Below are 19474 nucleotides of genomic sequence, written 5' to 3' on the forward strand. Positions count from 1 at the left end.
TTAGCTAGGTTGCTAAAATGACAGGCCAGGTTGGAGTCCATGAACCAACAGTTATCAGATCCAAGGGACAACCTAGAAGCCAAGAATCTGTCTGAGGGATGTTTCGTTTGCCAAAAGAAAAAAATCAGGGAAAAACAACCAGTAAGCAAGCTGTTGGCATATGTGTGATGACTGGTCTCTGTTAGCCCATTTGTGTGGAATCAATTACCAAGATGAGTGGTATCAAGACCATGCACTTCCACTGCACAAGTTTTGGGTGGAATTGGTGACATAGCTCCAACTGCTGCTATGGGCTAAGTGGGTGCCTGCTGGATGGAGGCACCTGCTCAAGTAATGAAGGACAGGTCACTTTCTCATCCTCTGCCTTGGCTCACCTCTCTGGAACACCCCGATCATATTTGCTCCTTACCTAGTGTTTTTAGGTAAGGGATGTGGAATCATGAGGCAAGAGTGTTGGAGAGCATGCTGAGTCTTCTGGAAGGGAAAGGACAGAGACATTCTTTAAAGACCACTCTTTAAAGGACAGGAATATTCTTTAAAAATAAGAGAAGGCAATTCACATGCTTTCTCTGGTCAGATTCTCCCTAGCTGTAGGCTAGGCAGTATTAACCCCATTCTACAGGAGATATTCAGAGATTTCTGAGATTCAGAGACATTATGCTGTCTGTCCAACTTTTATTTTTGTTTATTTATTTTTGTATCTCCTTCTCCTTTAGGTGCCCTATACCTTTTTAGTTCATCTATTCTTAATCCCTTTAGATTCTTAGCCCTAACCAAAGGGTACCAGGATAGGTACCAAAGGCTAGACTCGAGGCCTGGCAGGGTCACTTTGGAAACCAAGCAGATAACATAACTATTAGAGGCAGTCAGGTATAGAATAACTGGATGAGGAGTATGATTAGAGGGAAAGTGCATATAAAGACTTTCAGATTCAAAGAAAACACCACTACATTGGTAGACAGAATACATAAAGCCAGAGCTTTCCTGTTTACAGCCTCCTGGCTAGATCATCCTTCAGGTCTTTTTGAGCGCTAATGTTTAATTTTTAAATTTTTTTTGCCATACATAAAAATGAGCACATCCCTTGCTTATCTTCAGTTTCTGCTTTCTATTGGCAGGAGTAGGCGATGGTGGCAATGAGCTCATCAGATAAGCTAACCTCTGCTAATGGGTAAATTAGCTAATGGGCAATTCCTCTCATGACTTAATGCTATCATTGGGTTAAAGCATATCCCTTCTGATCTTGGACCCACAGGATTGACAAATGATGGGAATTCAGCATCCCTGCAACTACACCCTAGCAGGCAGTTTCTTGGTCTTCTCAATGCCAGGGACAGGGCTGGACAGAACTGGCAAATGAGCCAGCCTCAATTCCTTTTAATAGTAGCATCAATACAATGGCCAGAGCCTAATTACTTGGCTAAACACTATGGATTTCTGTATCATGTGGTAGACCCATGAAGGGGGTGGGGATGTGAAAACCTAGGCAATCTTAAAGTCATTTATGAATATTTTGGTTAATCACATTCTAAACTCTGAATAAACACAAATATTTTTATTTAGTTTTCATTTGTTTTTGTGTGTTTGTTTGTTTTTTTAAGAGGGGTCTTACTCTGACACCCAAGCTGGAGTGCAGTGGCACGATCATGGCTCACCGTATCCTCAGTCCCTGGGCTTAAGTGATCCTTTCACCTCAGCCTTCCGAGTAGCTAGGACTACACGCCCAGCTGGTTTTTAAAAAACTGTTTTGTAGAGATAGGGTTTTGCTCAGTTGCCTAGGCTGGTCTTGGACTCTTGGGCTCAAAAGATCCTACCACCTTGGCCTCCCAAAGTGCTGGGATTACAGGTGTGAGCCAATACACTCTGCCTATAAATACTTTTTTTTTTTTCAGACGGAGTCTTGCTCTGTCACCAGGGTGGAGTGCAGTGATGCGATCACAGCTGTCTGCAACCCCTGCCTCCCAGTTCAAGCGAATCTCCTGTCTAAGCCTCCTGAGTAGTTGGGACTACAGGCGTGTACCACCACGTCCAGCTAATTTTTGTATTTTTAGTAGGGACAGGGTTTCACTGTGTTGGCCAGGATGGTCTCGATCTCTTGACTTCATGATCAGTGTGCTTCGTTAAAAAAAAATGCATTGTAGTAAAAACAAAAATATTTGGAAAGACATAAAGTTTAAAAGTCATTTTTCCTCCCATCTGCTCAAACTCCCAGGCCTGTTCCCCTAAAGAAATTAACTTAATGTCTTGTAAATCTCTAAGCTAAGGAAGATCACCTATAGCTTGAATATTCCACCTCCAGAGGAGCCAGAAACAAGCAAACCAACCAATCCATCTTAGTTCCCTCCTTCCACCATCCCAGGGCTACAAATTATGCGAACAGCGTTGTCTCCTCATGCATCTGTCTTCCATTCTCTTGGCTTTCTCTTTTCACTGCTACGGAACTCCACCTTATGTCCATCTTTTCGATTTCAGAAGATGTCTTTTTCAGAGAAAACCTTTTATCAGCAGCTTACATTTGAGTGTAGAAAAAGATTATAATGAACGTAGTATTTGGAATCTGGAAGGAGCCTTTTATAATTGTGGATGCAGAGGCCACCTCAGAAAAACAAATATACACCCATTACCTTGGGTTTGTGTAAAAGTTCAGTGTTTATAAGAGGGCTTTCCTGTCCATTTTTATACTTGACCCTCTTCCTGGCTCCTGTATGGAATCAGAGGAAGTCAGTATTACTTCCACTGTGCAGATGAGACAACTGAGGCTCTGAGAAGCTGACTTCCCCAACAGCCAGTGCACTCGTCCCGGGGCCACAGCATGGGAAGCCTTTCATCCCACTGGCATCAGCTGCTTGTAGAGGGACTTCAGGTTTGGTGGAGACAGTGGGCATGAAGCCATCCCCAGAGCGCCTCAAATTGCAACACTTGGGATACTGGCTGTTTTGCATAAGCTGACATTGAGCTCTGGCTTAGGTACTCTGCTGACTCCACTCTCCAGATTTGATTTGGCTCCTGGCCCTGGGTTTCCCAGGCATGGAAATGACATCACCATGGCTTGAGACAGAAGACCAAGTGGAGCTCTGGCACTCAGCCAGCCTGGGCCCTTCCCAGTCCCCTGCTTCACACATGGGACTCACCTTCTTTCCCTTCATGCTTTTCTTCATCCTTCCCTTAATTTGGTGGTGGTACCTCTCATGTAAGGGGAGTTGTCTGTTTTCCTAACATGACCTCTTTTGCCAAGGCAGGGGTAGGGGGAGTAGAATGGTAAGAAGGGGTTGATTTGAGAGACTACAATGAGCAGGTGCTATGCTAGGGACACTGGTACCGAGACTAAGAGGGCAGCATATTCAGTCTTGAGGACCTCACAGCTCGGGGGACAGGTCGTCAGACACATAGCAAAGTAAATGAGTGAGGAATTGCATTTAGCTTCAAGTAATAGAGAATCAAAACAACAGAGATTTAAATAAGAGTCTCTTTTTTTTCCAAATTCCTTGAAATTTGGAGCTGGGTGGCCCAGGGCTGGTTTGGGAGCTCTGTGATGTCACCAGGAACCCAAGATCCTTTGATTCTTCTGCTTGGCAATGTTTAGTAGGATTGCTTCGTGGTCATAAGACAGCTGCTGGAAATCCACACTGCATGTCTCAAGCAGGAGGAGGGTGAAAGGCAGAAATGCAAAGTGGTATTAGCCAAGTACAGCCTCTTTATTTATTTATTTGTTTATTTATTTATTTATTTATTTTGAGACAGAGTGTTGCCCTGTCACCCAGGCTAGAGTGCAATGACGCCATCTCAGCTCACTGCAACCTCCACCTCCCAGGTCCAAGCGATTCTCCTGCCTCAGTCTCCCGAGTAGCTGGGGTTACAGGCGCCCACCACCACGCCCAGCTAATCTTGTATTTCTAGTAGAGACAGGGTTTCCCCATGTTGGCCAGGCTGGTCTCAAACTCCTGACCTCAGGTGATCCACCCGCCTTGGCCTCCCAAAGTGTTGGGATTACAGGCATGAGCCATGGTGCCTGGCCAGAGTACACCCTCTTTAAATCACTTTCCTAGGGCCCCCTATCCCATGATGTTGACTGACATTTCATTGCCTAACCCTATCTGCAAAGGAGGATAGGAGATCATTTGTTTAGTCTTTATTTTTTTCTTTTTTAAGCTGGGCACATTGTCATCTCTAACAATATAGTCTTTGTTTTATGAAAGAGGAGAAGAAGGGATGTTGGGTAAATTACTAGCAGTGTCAGCTAATCTGGGCTATTTCAGTGCATTGTGGTGTACTCTGCTGAATGTGTGATTTAGCTAAATAATTAAACCTCTCTCATCTTCAAAATGGATATATTAATAACACATAGTGACTAAACTGTGTAGGATTACTGTGAAGATTTGATGAGGAAAATGTATGTCAAGGGCTTAGGGCTATGGGAGGTATTCTGTAAGTGCCCAATAAATGTTAGTCATGATGGTGACATGGCAGAGAGTGATGATCCTGGGTTTGTATTCCCCCTCCAGCACTCCCTGCCCGGCCATGGGCACAGCCTTGTGATTCTGTTTCTTCGATGATAAAACAGTAGGATGGGAGATTCTGTGTCTCTAAATTGCTATCAGATTGAGATAATCCCTGGGGTGTGTGTAACAGAGTGTGCAGCACATCGTAGGCACTCAGAGAATTATGATTATGGAAGCACCGAGAAGAGGTGGGACGGTCAGGGAAGGCTTCCTGGATGAGGCATCTCTGGGTTGTGTTTCACAGGTGTAAAGGAGACAGCCTGGGAAGGAGTTGGGGAAGGCTGTCACATATTGTGCTCTGGGAGCTGTGAAGGGTCTGGGGCATCTGGGCCCCAAGGTCAAGGTAGGACTTGGTACAAGTTGAGGCAGAGAGGAAGGCAGTGTTTGGGGCCATGCTGAGGGGCTGAGAGCCCTGGGGGTGTGGAGCCTGCTGCTCTGATCTCCTGGGACTGAGGTTTCTGAGACTGAGGAGATCATATTCATAGACAAGAGATTAACTACTTTGAACAATGCTTATTTTATTGGCATCTGCAAACTGCCACCTGTTAACCAGAAGCCTGGGCTCAAACTCTGGCTAGATTCCTCTGGGAATAGGCTATTAATCAACAAATGACTTCCTCTTTGGCAGAGAAGGAAATGTCTAATAGCTTGAGGCTGATCTTATGACTGGAAAAATGGAAAGGCTGTTGTAAGTTCTCACAGGGATGTAAAGACAAGTTGTCTCCAGGTTTCCAACAGGGTTTTTTTTTTTTTATTACCTATTAGCAAATGAGCACAGATTTGTTTATCAGATTCCCCTAGAAATTAGGTTGTTGAGGCAGCTGGAGAGGTGAATTCTGGAGTGGGAGAAGGCAGAGAAGGGAACAAGAGGAGCTGGCATTACCATGGTGCGTTGTACTTAAGGAACCATAGGGGCAGCTTGTTCCTGAGCAGAGGTCACATAGAGCACTAGACTTGAGTCCAAAGTCACAGGGGCCAGTCTCACCTTTGCCTTGAGTTGCCAAAAACAATGTACGCTGTTCTGTAAAACATGGATAATACATACCCACTTGGGATTACCAGGCTCTCTGATGGTAACCTAGGAAAATGTATGTCTGCAAAGACACTTTGTAAAGTGCACCTAGAGTGCACCCCACCCCCACCCCAATCTCCCAGGCCTTCTGACAAACTACAGAGCACCCCAGGCTCTTTTTCCACTTTGTACATTGACCATTGCTCCTTTTTCTGCCTAGAACATTCTTCTGCCCCCTCCTTGGAAGGGCCTTCCATGCCTTCTAAGTATATGCTCCCCAACGTAGACAGTGGTTAAGACCCAGACTCTGAAACACCACTCACAGGTTCAAGTTTGGCTCTGATACATACCAGTGAATTGACCTTGGGCAATCACCTGACTTCTCTGCCTCAGTTCCCACTTCCATAAGATGGAAGTAATAATTGTTTGTACCTTACGGAGCAGTTGTGGAGAAAGGATGACATTAACAATTGGCCATTATTACTGTTTTTCAGAACACTCTCTTCTAGCGCTGTGATCTGTAATTAGTTTATTTGTATATATGTCTATTAACCAACACCCATAATATCCTATTATCTTCCATAATGGGATCTTAATGAGGTCAGTGACCATGTCTTTCTCATCATCCTTGTATAGCACAGTGTCAGAGACTTAAAAAATGCTCAAGTCATAGTTGTTGGATGAGGAATTCACTGAACGGGTATTTCCCAGAAGTCTCAACAGCCTGTCCCCAGAGACAAGAAGACACCATGAGGAGTGACTGAGGCAGCCCTGCAGACCCTCGGGGAAGAGCCAGGGAGCTTGTCAGATGGCCCTGTTTTGCATTTCATTCTCCTGGTTGCAGGCTTTCACTTATGTAATGAAATAGCAGTGAAACCCCACTGATACCTGAGTGCTTCCCCTCTAGCCAGCCCAGTATTTGACCACAAAAAGGGGGAAGAAAAAATATGAGAAAAAAAGAAGCTTCAAACCACATGCTTCTTGGGACAGACAGATGAGCTGTCCTTTCCCTGGAGTCATGTGAGCATATTGTAGTAGCCTGAGGGGTGTTTTGCTGAGCATGATCATTGTGACCAAGTGGTGAAAAATCAAGGGGCCCAGGCTGCGTGTCAGCGGTTGAGACTTTTTCCACCTCTGCCCCTGACCTGCTGTGCAACCTTTTTCAAGTCACCTTACCTGTCTGGGTCTCTTCAGTGACCCTATCTGCAAACTGAGGGATTGAAATAGATGACGAAAGTAGAGTAGCCATGCAGTTCTGGCTTTGCCTGTAGACTTGGTGTAATGATTAATAACAACCTCTTTCATTCTTCTTTTCTTTTTTTGAGATGGAGTCTTGTTCTGTAGCCCAGGCTGGAGTGTAGTGGTGTGATCTCAGCTCACTGCAACCTCCGCCTCCCTGGTTCAAGAGATTCTCCTGCCTCAGCCTCCCGAGTAGGTGGGATTACAGCGTGCACCACCACACCAGGCTAATTTTTGCATTTTTAGCAGAGATGGGGTTTTGCCATACTGGCCAGGCTGGTGTCGAACTTCTGACCTCAAGTGATCTGCCCACCTTGACCTTCCAAAGTGCTGGGATTACATGTGTAAGCCACTGTGCCCAGCTCATTTCTCTAAATGACTTGTATTGGATGATGAATTGTAAGATTAGTTTGATGCAAGTCTCTGCCAGTTGTAATATTATTGTCCTTATTATTATTATTGTTTTTTTCTGACTGCCCATCCCTGCTCCTACTCTGTCCCCAGATTCATGCTCTGTCCAGCTTGCTCTCTGGAATGCTGACCACCAAAGCCACTGTCACTAGGCCACTCCCACTCTCTGGATTCTTGTGAGGTTTGGTGATGGAAAGCACTAGCAGAAGAAAGGAGTGTGGGAAAAGAAAGAAGCGGGGTCATTAATCCCTCAGTGCCCCCTTTACTGCATCCTGGAAAGTGTCTGTTTCCTGTGCCCATGGCTTCCATTGGCTGAGCTCTAGAAACCTTACACTTTCCCAGCCCTTTAGGCCTAGGGGTAGTAATGGCTTCCCGGCATGCGTTTCCATCCCCAGCCACTCCCTAGTTCTGTCACACCTCTGAATTTAGTACTTTCAACAAACTGTCTCCAGTTGACTGTTTTGAGGATGCTCCTTGTTTTCTGCTAGAACTTGGACAAATACAGATTCTTTGACCCTCTGACCCAATCTTCCCTTGAGGCACTGGGCTGTCCAACACAGGGACACCACATCCAAATGTAGGCAGCTGTGCTGCTGAGTCTTGGTTTTCTAGGATGCAAGGGGCCTGTGGCATAACTGGCAGCATGAATTGGTGGGCGGGTCATGACAGTGGCCTGTGATGCCATTTAGGTGCCATTGCAGCGACATGGACATGAACTCAAGAAACTTACGGTGCATGTCTGATGCATGGTAGGCATTCGAGAATAGTAAGATTTCCACCCCCAGATTTTATTATGAACATTTTTGAACAATCAGAAAGTTGAAAGACTTACACCATGAACACCCATCTATTTGTCATCTCAACTCTCCAATGAATACTTTTCTGTGCTTGCTTTATCACATATTCATCTACCTAATCCTCTATCCATCTCTCAACCCATCCTATTGTTTATATATTGTATTTCAAAGTTAATTGCAAACATCAGTATATTCCTTCTCTAAACACTTCAGCAAATATAATAGAATTGTTTTCATTACAAAATCAATTGAAGCTAATAGTGAAACATACTGACAATACAAGGTGTATGAAGTGAAAAATGGAAAATATCTCTCTTCTCTACTTTCTTTAATCTCATTCCCCAGGCACAACTGCTGGTGGGTGTTGGTACTCAGAAAACAATATTCCAAAATAAAGGCCTCAGAAGTCAAAAAGTTTTTCTCTGACCTCTGCTCTCCTGTCTTTCAGCCCCTTTCTCCCCCAAGGCTATCCAGAGAAACTAGAATCCCTTTTTCCCAAGGTAGGTCATAGGAACCAGAACCCCTTTTCCCCAAAGACAGACATAAAATCTAGAATTATTACTCCAACTTACCCCTCTGCTTTTCTGTGTAAAAACTGGCCATGAGGAAATTATCTGACCTACCTTGTTTGACCTCCATTCCAGAAAGGGGTCCCACCCCATTCCCAGGAGGAAGGAATGCTGCTCAGAGAGGCCAAGAAGAACTTCAACCAACAGGTCTCGCTGGGTTTCTCTGCTCAGTCTATTAGCATTAGATTAGACTTTTTTTCTTTTCTTTTCTTTTCTTTTTTGACTAATCCTATTTCTACATGGCTGTTCATACTTTGTTGAACCTAAGCATAAAAATGGACAATTTCCCCTGTATCCTTGTTCTTCATCCTGAAGTCCCCTGTGTATGCACATTAAATAAATTTGTATGCCTTTTCTCCAATTAACCTGCCTTTTGCGAGTTGGTATTTCAGCAAATCCTCAGAGGGCCAAGGGGAGCCCTCCCTTTCACCGTTACATGGGATAGTCCAAAACATTAATGTACACCTGTATTTTTGATATCTTACAAAACTTGAATTATAGCATACTTATTGTTCCGCACCTTCCTTTTAGAAAATCAACCATACCTTGAAAACATTCTTGCTTCTTAATAATAATGGGTTATCTCAACTTTGTGTGTGTGTGTGTGTGTTTTTTTTTTTTTTTTTTTTTTTGAGATGGAATCTTGCTCTGTCACCCAGGCTGGAGTGCAGTGGCATGATCTCGGCTTACTGCAAGTTCCGCCCCCTGGGTTCTCCTGCCTCAGCCTCCCGAGTAGCTGGGACTACAGGCGCCCACCACCTCACCTGGCTAGCTTTTTTGCATTTTTTAGTAGAGACAGGGTTTCACCGTGTTAGCCAGGATGGTCTCGATCTCCTGACCTCGTGATCCGCCCGCCTCGGCCTCCCAAAGTGCTGGGATTACAGGCTTGAGCCACCGTGCCCAGCCCATCTCAACTTTTGAATGACCGTAGAAATTTCCACATTATGTACCTTCATTTATTTAACCATTCCTCACTGGTGGACATTCATACTATTTTGGGTTTTTTTGGGATATGATAAACAACATCACAATGAAGATTCTTTTACATTCCTTTACTTAACAAATATTCTAATAAGCACCACTGTGTGCCAGCCATGGTTCTATGCTTGGGGATATTAGGAAAATAAGACAGGTAACATTTGTGTGGAAAGTACATTCTTCTGAGGGAGTCAGATAACGAACTAGAAAACATCAAAAGCAAATAAATTGTTTTTAGCTAGTTATTAAGAAAATAAAATTGAATAATTTGATAGATGGTGATAGGAGGGACTACTTTACAAATGGTCATCTGGAAGGCCTCTACTTCAAGGTGGTGATATTTGATCTGAGACCTGAATGAAGAGAAGGGGTCAGTTAAGCAAAGTCCTAAGGAGAATGGATAGCACGAGCTTGGTGTGTTGAGGGATAGAAATACACACAGCATGGCAAGTATAGCAAGTGGTGTGAAATGGGGTTGGAAAAGGTGGCATGGGCCCGATCACTAGGACCAAGGAGTTTGAATTTTATTCTTAGTACAGTATATCAGGTTGTATTTTTATCACTGGATAATCATAGAGTAAAACTAGCTTGATCTGATCCATGTAGAATGGAATATGAGCAAAAAATGCTTTGTTTCTGGTTAGCTGCAGCATGGAAATCCATAATTTCCCTGTAGGCTGTGTGGTACCCTGGAAAGAGAATGGGTGTCGGAGCCAGAGAGATCTGCTTTCAAATGCCAGCTCCATTGGTATACACCCCAAATAATTGAAAGCAGAGTCTCATATTTGTACACCATGTTCATAGCAGCACTGTTGACAAAATGGAACCCCCAAATGGAAGCAGTCCAAGTGTTCATTGACAGAAGAATGATAAACAAATGTGGTATATAGGATGGGCATGGTAGCTTATGCTCATAATCCCAGTTGAGGCCAAGGCAGGTGAGTTGCTTGAGCTCAGGAGCTTGAGACCAGCCTGGACAACATGGTGAAACCTTGTCTCTACAAAAAACACAAAAATTAGCATAAGCACACAAAAATTAGGGTGTGGTAATGCATACCTATAGTCCCAGCTACCTGGGAGGCTGGATGAGAGGATCACTTGAGCCAGGAGGTTGAGGCTGTAGTGAGCCAAGATGGTGCCATTCATGTATACATATGTAACAAACCTGCATGTTGTGCACATATACCCTAGAACATAAAGTATAGTTTAAAAAAAGGAAGTAGGTTAGAATAGAAAAAATAAAATAAAATTTGTCATATATGTGTGATATTTAATATTATCAAATCATATTTAAATTGGTATAGTATTTAATACATAATTTGAAAATCAAAAAAAAAAAAAAAAAAAAAAAAAAAAAAAAAGATGGTGCCATTGCACTCTATCCGGGTGACATAGTAAGACCCTGTCTAAAAAAAAGAAAATGGTATATGTACAAAATGGAATATTTTCAGCCTTAAAACAAGGGAAATTCTGACCTGCTACAACATGGACATGTTAAGTGAAATATGCCAGTCCCTAAAAGACAAATACTGTATGATTTCACTTATATGAGGTACCTAGAAAAGTCAAATTCATAGAGACCAAAAGTAGAACGGCGGTTAGAAGGGGCTGTGGGGAGGGAGGAAAGAGTAGTTGTTTAATGAGTATAGACTTTCAGTTTTGCCAGATAAGAAGAGTTCTGGAGATTGGTTGCACAATAATGTGAACGTACTTTACATTAGTTAAATGTGTGCTTAAAGTGGTTAGTGGTTAAGATGGTACATTTTGTGTTACGTGTTTATGTTATGTCCAGCTAATTTTGTACTTTTTGTAGAGACCGGGTTTTACCATGTTGCCTAGGCTGGTCTCGAACTCCTGGACTCGAGCCTCCAAAAATGCTGGGATTACAGGTGTGAGCCACTGCACCAGGCCCTGTTACTCATTTTTAATTTAAAAATTACATCTCCATCACTTACTGGTGGTGTGACTTGGTCAATTAGTCCTTCTATGCATGAGTTTTCTTGTTTATAAAAGGAAGACAACAATATCTCATAGCTGTTGTGAAAACAGACTTCAATGCTGTCTGGTTCCAGTCTTCCTTTGCATAATTTGGAATCTCAGGCTTCCCAGGCACACAGCTTAAAGAACCTTTCAATGAATCCCAATTAAGTTGTCCTTGTACCTAGTACATAGTAGATGCTCAGTGAACATTTGTTGACTTGCTGGCTGACTGAATCCACTTATGTAGACATGATCTAAAAGGAAGCATGTGTAGGGAGCTGTGTGCCTGGTACATAGTAGGCATTCCATCAATATTTATGGAACAGGTGAATGTATACACACCTGCCCACAAATTGTGGCAAAACAACTTGCTTGCTCCAAAATGCACACATTATTTCCCCTCATGTTGTACCTCATGTTTCCATGAAACCTCATGTTTCATGGTTGCTTTAGAAAACCAACTGAAATCCCTACTGACTGAGTCACATGTTAGTACTGTTGCTAGAAAAAACACACACACACACACACACACACACACAACAGATTTCCACAAATATTGTAGTTTAAACAAAGCAAAGTTATTCTCTTACAGTTCTTTGGGTCTGATGTGGTCTCGCTGGGCTAAAATCAAAGTGTCAGCAGGGGTATGTGCCTTACTGAAGGCTCTAGGGGAGGATCTCTTTCTTGCGCATTCAGGTCTCTGGCAAAATTCAGTTCCTCTGGTTGTAGGACTGAGATGATGTTTCCTTGCTGGCTATCACTGAGGGACATTCCCAGCTTCTAGAAGCCACTCGAATTCTTTGACTCATGCTCAATTCTTCCATCTTCAAAGTCAGAAGCTCTTATTTCCTGTCACCTCTCTGACTCATTTTTAAGAAAAGTGACCCTGTTTTTAAGGATTCATATGATTGGTTTAGGCTGTCCTGGGTAATGCGGGATAATCTCAAGGTACTTAACCTTAATCTCATTTGCACAGTCTCCTTTGCTATGTCGTAACATATTCAAAGATTCTGGGGATTAGGTCGTGGATATATTCGGAGGGGTTATTGTTCTACCTATTGCAGCATCCATTATCACTTTAGAATGGAATGGTTTCTCAGAACAGACAGTTGTCTGTCTTCCAGCAAAGAGCTCCAGAAAACTAGGCCAATGAAAGGGAAATTTGGATGAAGGCAAGAGAGGTGAGGTACTGGCAGTAAATGTGCTGGCAGGCCTGTGAGGGGTGCTACAGAAAGAGGTTCCTGGTTTCATGGAATCCAGGTCATTAAAAGAAGAAATATTCACAAATGCCAGAAAAGTTAAATTTCATGTGTCTTACAATTTCCCTTCAGATCAGTTCTGCCAAAGATAAAGCGATCTTCATCTGCTGTGAAAAATAGTAATTCCTTTCTCCATGATTTTCATGATTTGGTTGATGGGTTAATGGTTCATTGCTGCAATTATAATTGAAGGACATTGTCTTTGCTGGTTTGGTGAAGCTTCCAGATGTTATCAGAGGGGGTGTTCCTTTAAGCTCACCCAGCATTCTCTCACTTATAGCTGGGCATTAGCTATACAAGAGCTATTTGGCCTATGAGAGCAAAAGTTCAGCCACTAGGGAAGGACGTGGTGGTGTCCAACGTAGGGCCTTTAGATCACTTCTGGAGCTTCTCTCCAGGGCCTAAGAAGTGACCCTGCCAGGACGCCATCTGTTTCAACCCTATTTTTTTTTCTTCTTTCTGCCTTGGCAATCTTCTTTTTCTCTTTTTCTTCCTTTTCTCTTCTCTCCTTTCTAGTGTTGTGATGTTTTAGGATCAAAACAATGAAAAAGAATAGAAACCGTTTCAACTCAGAAAATAATCCAAAGATGGAAAAAGGTGTATACCAAGTTCACTGCTCTAATCATTTCTGTTCTGATAAAAGGAGTTTATAGCAAAGAAATAACTTTTCTGGGTCTCTGAGGCTTTGGAAAAACAAGGCATCAAGAAGCCTGGGGGGTTGTGGAGGGTGTGGTGGGGCAGCCTACTGCTTGTTGAGGTAATGCAAACTAAGGAGAAAGAGGCGTTGGCTTCCTCTGAGGCCAGGGCGTTTCAGGCTGCAGGTAAACTATGGATGTGGTTCCACAGATGTTGCCACAAGGGGAAGCCAAAATCTCACAGCTAACAGAGGTCACAGCTTTTGGAAACAGTGGTTGCGACACAGGGGAAACTCCCCCTCCCAGCCCTACCTCAAGCACATCCTTGCTTCTCTCAGTCACGCCAGTTACACCAACAGGGGCAGCTCTGGGGAGGACATTTGGAAAATAGTCAAGAGAGGATGAAACCCCTGGCCTGATGTCACCAACAAGAGTCTACAACCTGGGGAAACCTAACAGGAAAAAGATAGTTGAGCCAGGAAAAGCCACCAGACCCTTTCTCTTGGCTTGAGGCATCATATACATTTGAATAATAATCAAATTAACAATGTAATATGACTGTTGAGCAACAATGATGTGCTAATCATGATTTTACATGGATTATCTTTAGTCATTAAATTCTCTACATTCTAGAGATGCGCAAATTGAGAACGAGAGAGGTTATGAGAGCTTTGAAAGGCCACAGAGCATGTGTTGTGGCTGAGATTCAAGCCCAGCTTTACTGATTTTAAAGCTTGTCTTCTCTTTCCCTACCTTGCTTCCTTTTTTTTTTTTTTTTCAATTTTCTTTCTTGCTTCATGTGATTTCTTTTTTTTTAAGAAATAAAATGTTACCCCCTCATCGATAATCCTTTTGTGTCTCTGCTGTCTGCCATGTCCCACCCGCCTGCCATCCTTGCCAGCAGCAGCCTCTCAATTGAGGTTAGAGTTTCCCTCCCACCCTTCATCATGCACGTTCATGGCTATAAACACTAAGTATGCATGTTTTAAAAATTTATATAGATGAGAAAGAGCTTAAAGTATTAATTTACAGAGAAAAAAATGCAAATGGCTATTAACCATCAGAAAAGATTCACCACCTCATTCATTAAAAAAAGAGTAATAAAAATTCAAAACACATTGAAGGTGGGTGCAGTGGTGCATTCCTGTAGCCGTAGCTACTTAGGAGGCTGAGGTGGGAGGATGACTTGAGCCCAGGAGTTAGAGGCCAGCCTGGGCAACATAGTGAGACTCCATCTCTACAATAAAAAAAAATTTTTTTTTAAATCACTAAAAAAACCCCTTCACATTGAGATAGCATTTCAAAAATCTGTCAAATCGGTCCATACCCAAGATTTGATAACAGTGTATAGAAGAGGCTGAGGGAAAAGAGGCACTTAAACTTTGATTGTGGGTAAGTAAACTGGTATAATCTCTGTAGAGGGCAATTTGACAATATATATGAAAAATGCAAATACACAAGTCTAGGTGTGGTGGCTTATGCCTATAGTCCTAGCACTTTTGGGAGGCTGAGATGGGAGGATTGATTGAATCCAGGAATTTGAGCCTGCAATGACCTATGATTGATCCACCGCACTCTAGCCTTGGCAACAGAGTGAGAACCTGCCTCTAAAAATAAAGCAAATGCACAAAATTATAAAAGAAATCCCATTTCTTATAATTTATCTATAGATAAGTATATGTTTACACATGTTGAAAAGTGCATGTGTTCAAGGTTATTCATTGCAGTATTGCTTGTAATAAAAAGACCAGAAACAGTCCACATATTCATTAACAGGGAGTGATTAAGTAAGTATGGTGCATCCTTGTAATGGAATCGTATGAAGGCACTATCTGTACTAATATGGAAAGTTTTCAAATACATATCAAGTGGAAACAAAAGCAAGGTGCAGAAGAATATATATAGCATGCTATCTTTTGTGCTAATGAAGGGGAAAATAAGCCTATGTATTAATTTTAGTTTGCATGTGCACAAAGAAACTGAAAGTTTACATGCAAAACCTAATAGCAGTTTTGCATGTGGGATGTGGAAAGAGGGGTGGGATGAGGTATGCGAGAAGACTTTTAAATATATTTCTTATTTTTTTTTTTGAGGTAGCCAATGTGGATGGACTATGTTACCTATTCCAAAAATTAAATTAAAAAGTTAAAGTGGTTTTGTGCAATACAAGTCATTCTGTAATTAACCTTTTCCAATCATGTTTATCTTTTTTTTTTTTTTTTTTTTTGAGACAGAGTCTTGCTCTGTCGCCCAGGCTAGGGGGCAGTGGCATCATCTCAGCTCACTGCAAGCTCTGCCTCCCAGGTTCACACCATTCTCCTGCCTCAGCCTCCCAGGTAGCTGGGACTACAGGCACTCGCCACCACGCCCCGCTAATTTTTTGTATTTTTGTAGAGACGGGGTTTCACTGTGTTAGCCGGGATGATCTCCATCTCTTGACCTCATGATTCACCTGCCTCACCCTCCCAAAGGTTTATCTTTTTGAATTTCTATCCGTGTGGTTGTGCCCTTGATTTTTCCATTAATTATGCTGCCTTGAACTGTAGAATTTTACAGCTGGAAAAGCTCTTGGAGAACACCCAGTTTCCAGCTTTCATATTACAGGAAAGAAAAATGAAGGTGCATCAGTGGCGAGTAATTACTGAGAGTAGCTTTGCAAGTCAATGGCAGAATTGGGGTTTGGCCTCAGATCTGACTCTGATTCAGAGGCTGGGACTGCCTTTCTTCACCCTACCCCCAACCAGTGCCAAAGCCATCTGCGGAGTCTTCAGAAGAGATTGGTATCTTTACATGTTATCCTTTCCTAGGCACATTTGCATTCAAAAACAAAACAAAGATAACAACAGACAACAAAACCCAGCGGTCACTGTTTTATGCAATAGTGATTGTTCAGACCTCAGAAGTCAGGGAGATGCTTTGGGATGAGGAATATGGAGTGGGATGGTAATAGTGCTTGGGCCGGTAGTCAGGGACACGGAAAACCTTCTAATACCTCCATTCCCCTACAAAATACATAAATCATTTAAAGGAAAAGAAAAAGGCAAATAAAAAACAAAACAACGAGGTTATCACTAGCTCATTCATATAAAGATTGTTTCTGTTTTCAACTCAGGAAGAACTAATTTGAATTTTATATTAGTGATGACATTGCTGTGAATATTATCAATGTAACTAGATCTTATTAGACTTTTTGTTGCCATAGTGACAGTACAGGCACTCATAAGCCACAGTGTATGAGACCTCTGCAGGCAGAGTCATCTGGTGTATCCCTCCACCTACATGCAGAACTCCTCTAAGCCGTTCTAACAGGTAAAGACCTTTTAGGATTTATGTTAATAAATGCCAGCCCTTCTGGAGTTCTCATAGTCAAGCACTGTGCCAGAGTGGCAAGAATACAAAGACTCAAAAGAAATGCACTTCTGAGATGGCCAAGTTCCTAGGCAGAGAAAAAGGGGTCCCCGGAGAATCTCCGACTGGCCTGCGCACTGGGAAAACGGGGTGGAGCCAGGGGAAGTTCACACCGTTTGCAGGAGGGAGGAACCTGGCCTATTCAGTTTCTGTGTGGTGGCCTCGTGTTCAGTCCGTGAGATGGGAGCCCACTGGCAGGATCCCTTCTTGCTTTGCTGAGAGTTTCTTTTTTTTTTTTTTCCTTTTGCCCAATAAATTCCTCTCTAAGCACTCTTCAGTGTGTCTGCGCGCCTCATCCTTCCTGGTTGTGTGACAAGAACCTGGTGTTAGTTGAATTAAGAAGCAAAATTCTGCAACACTTCCATCACAAATTAAATAGCATACATACATGGGTGTTTTCTAAAATTTTATACAAAAATATTTCATTTACTTTATGATTATTATTATTATTATTATTTTTGAGACAGAAGTCTTCCTTTTGTACGCCAGGCTGGAGTGCAATGACGCAATCTCAGCTCATTGCAACCTCTGCCTCCCAGGTTCGATTCTCCTGCCTCAGCCTCCCCAGTAGCTGGGATTACAGGCGCCCGCCAATACAACTGGCTAATTTTTGTATTTTTAGTAGAGACGGGGTTTCATCATGTTGGCCAAGCTGGTCTGAAACTCCTGACCTCAGGTGATCCATGCCTGCCTTGGCCTCCCAAAGTGCTGGGATTACAGGTGTGAGCCACCGTGCCCGGCTAACAAAAATATTTATAACAGTAAAGGAACAGAAACAATGTGTAGAGACCTCCCCCATGCTTGAAATTTTGATCACATTTGGAATTTTAACTCATCATTTCATTCAAAACATTGGATTCTACTCCATAATATAAATGTGTTTGCTTTAATGTCTATTAAATGTCTTACATGTATAGTCTATTAACTATTTTTTTCTTCCTAGTCTTCTAGTAAAATTGATGCTCCAAGAAGATACACAATGTTGACCATGTGGATTCAGATGTCTCCTGCTTGGATCTCAGCCTGGATCTTGTTTGAGAAGCATAGATTAGCTACAGGTTGGTAAACTTTTTTGTAAGGGCCAGATAGTAAATATTTAAACAGTATATGAGCCACACTGTTCCCGGACAGAACGAGGTCCTGCTGCCTGTTCTTGTGGTCCAGTAACGAGATACTGACAGACTGGGAAAGAAGGGAGTTTATTTCTGCAACTGGTTACAGAGAGAAGGTCAGAGTAACTCACCAGACCAACTCAAAATTAGAGGTTTATCTCCAGTGCTTATGTTACTGGAAGGAGGTCCCAATCCAGACCCCAAGAGAGGGTTCTTGGATTTCATAGAAGAAAGAATTTGAGGCGAATCCATAGGGTAAAGTAAAAGCAAGTTTATTAAGAAAGTAAAGGAATAAAGAATGGCTACTCCATAAGTAGAGCAGCCCTGAGGGCGACTGGTTGCCCATTTTTATAGTTATTTCTTGATGACTTGCTAAACAAGGGATGGATTATTCATGCCTCCCCATTTTAGACCATGTAGGGTAATGTCCTGACGTTGTCATGATGTTTGAAAACCATCCTGGTGCTGGTGGGAGTGTAGCAGTGAGGACGACCAGAGGTCACTCACATTGCCATCTTGGTTTTGGTGGGTTTGGGCTGGCTTCTTTACTGCAGCCTGTTTTATCGGCAAGGTCTTGATGACCTATATCTTCTGTGGATCTCCTATCTTATCCTGTGACTAAGAATGCCTTAACCTCCTGGGAGTGCAGCACAGCAGGCCTTCAACTTATTTTATCTAGTCCCTATTCAAGATGGAGTTGCTCTGGCTTAAATGCCTCTGATACGCCTACATGTGGGGCCTGGGGTCTGGAAAATTACTTCAGAGGCTTGGAACAATTACTTAATCTAAAGTAGGTCATGGCACAAGGTGTGCAAGAGCACCTCCATTATTTTAATTAAACTCTAAGGTCTGAGAAAGCCCAGGTGGAGTCTTAATGAACTTGTTTTTACATTCTAACCTTTGTACTAAGGCACCAGTTTCTCCAGTTCTTTAATGTTTTACGTATATGTTCATCAGAATGACAATAAGGTATTGGTGAAGGCTGACTGCTCTGGTGGCTAATGGAGACCTGGCCTGACACAACACTATTTCTGTTACATGCCCTCAACCCAGCCATCATAGCAAAAAAACGGCCAGAGATAATATGTAAGTGAGTTGGCATGAGTGTGTTCCAGTAAACTTTGCTTATAAAAACAAACAGATTTGGCCAACGGCCTGCATTTGGCCTGTAGGCTGTAGTTTACCAATCCCTGGATTAGAAAATGCCCCAGGAGTTTATAAAAGGGAAGTTTTTGGCCAGGTGTGGTGGCTCATGCCTGTAATCCCAGCACTTTGGGAGGCTGAGGCGGGAAGATCTTGAGGTCAGCAGATCGAGACCATCCTGGCCAACATGGTGAAACCCTGTCTCTACCAAAAATACAAAAGTTAGCTAGATGTGGGGGCACACGCCAGTAATCCCAGCTACTTGGGAGCCTGAGTCAGGAGAATGGCTTGAACACGGGAGGCAGAGATTGCAGTGAGCTGAGATCACACCACTACACTCCAGCCTGGCGACAGAGCGAGACTCCATCTAAAACTAATAATAATTTTTAAAAAGGCAAGTTTTTTTCAGCTGGAAAAAATAAGAAGTGTGGA

Source organism: Rhinopithecus bieti, unplaced genomic scaffold (genome assembly GCF_001698545.2).
Source record: "Rhinopithecus bieti isolate Rb0 unplaced genomic scaffold, ASM169854v2 scaffold_15146, whole genome shotgun sequence".
Classification (NCBI taxonomy): domain Eukaryota; kingdom Metazoa; phylum Chordata; class Mammalia; order Primates; family Cercopithecidae; genus Rhinopithecus; species Rhinopithecus bieti.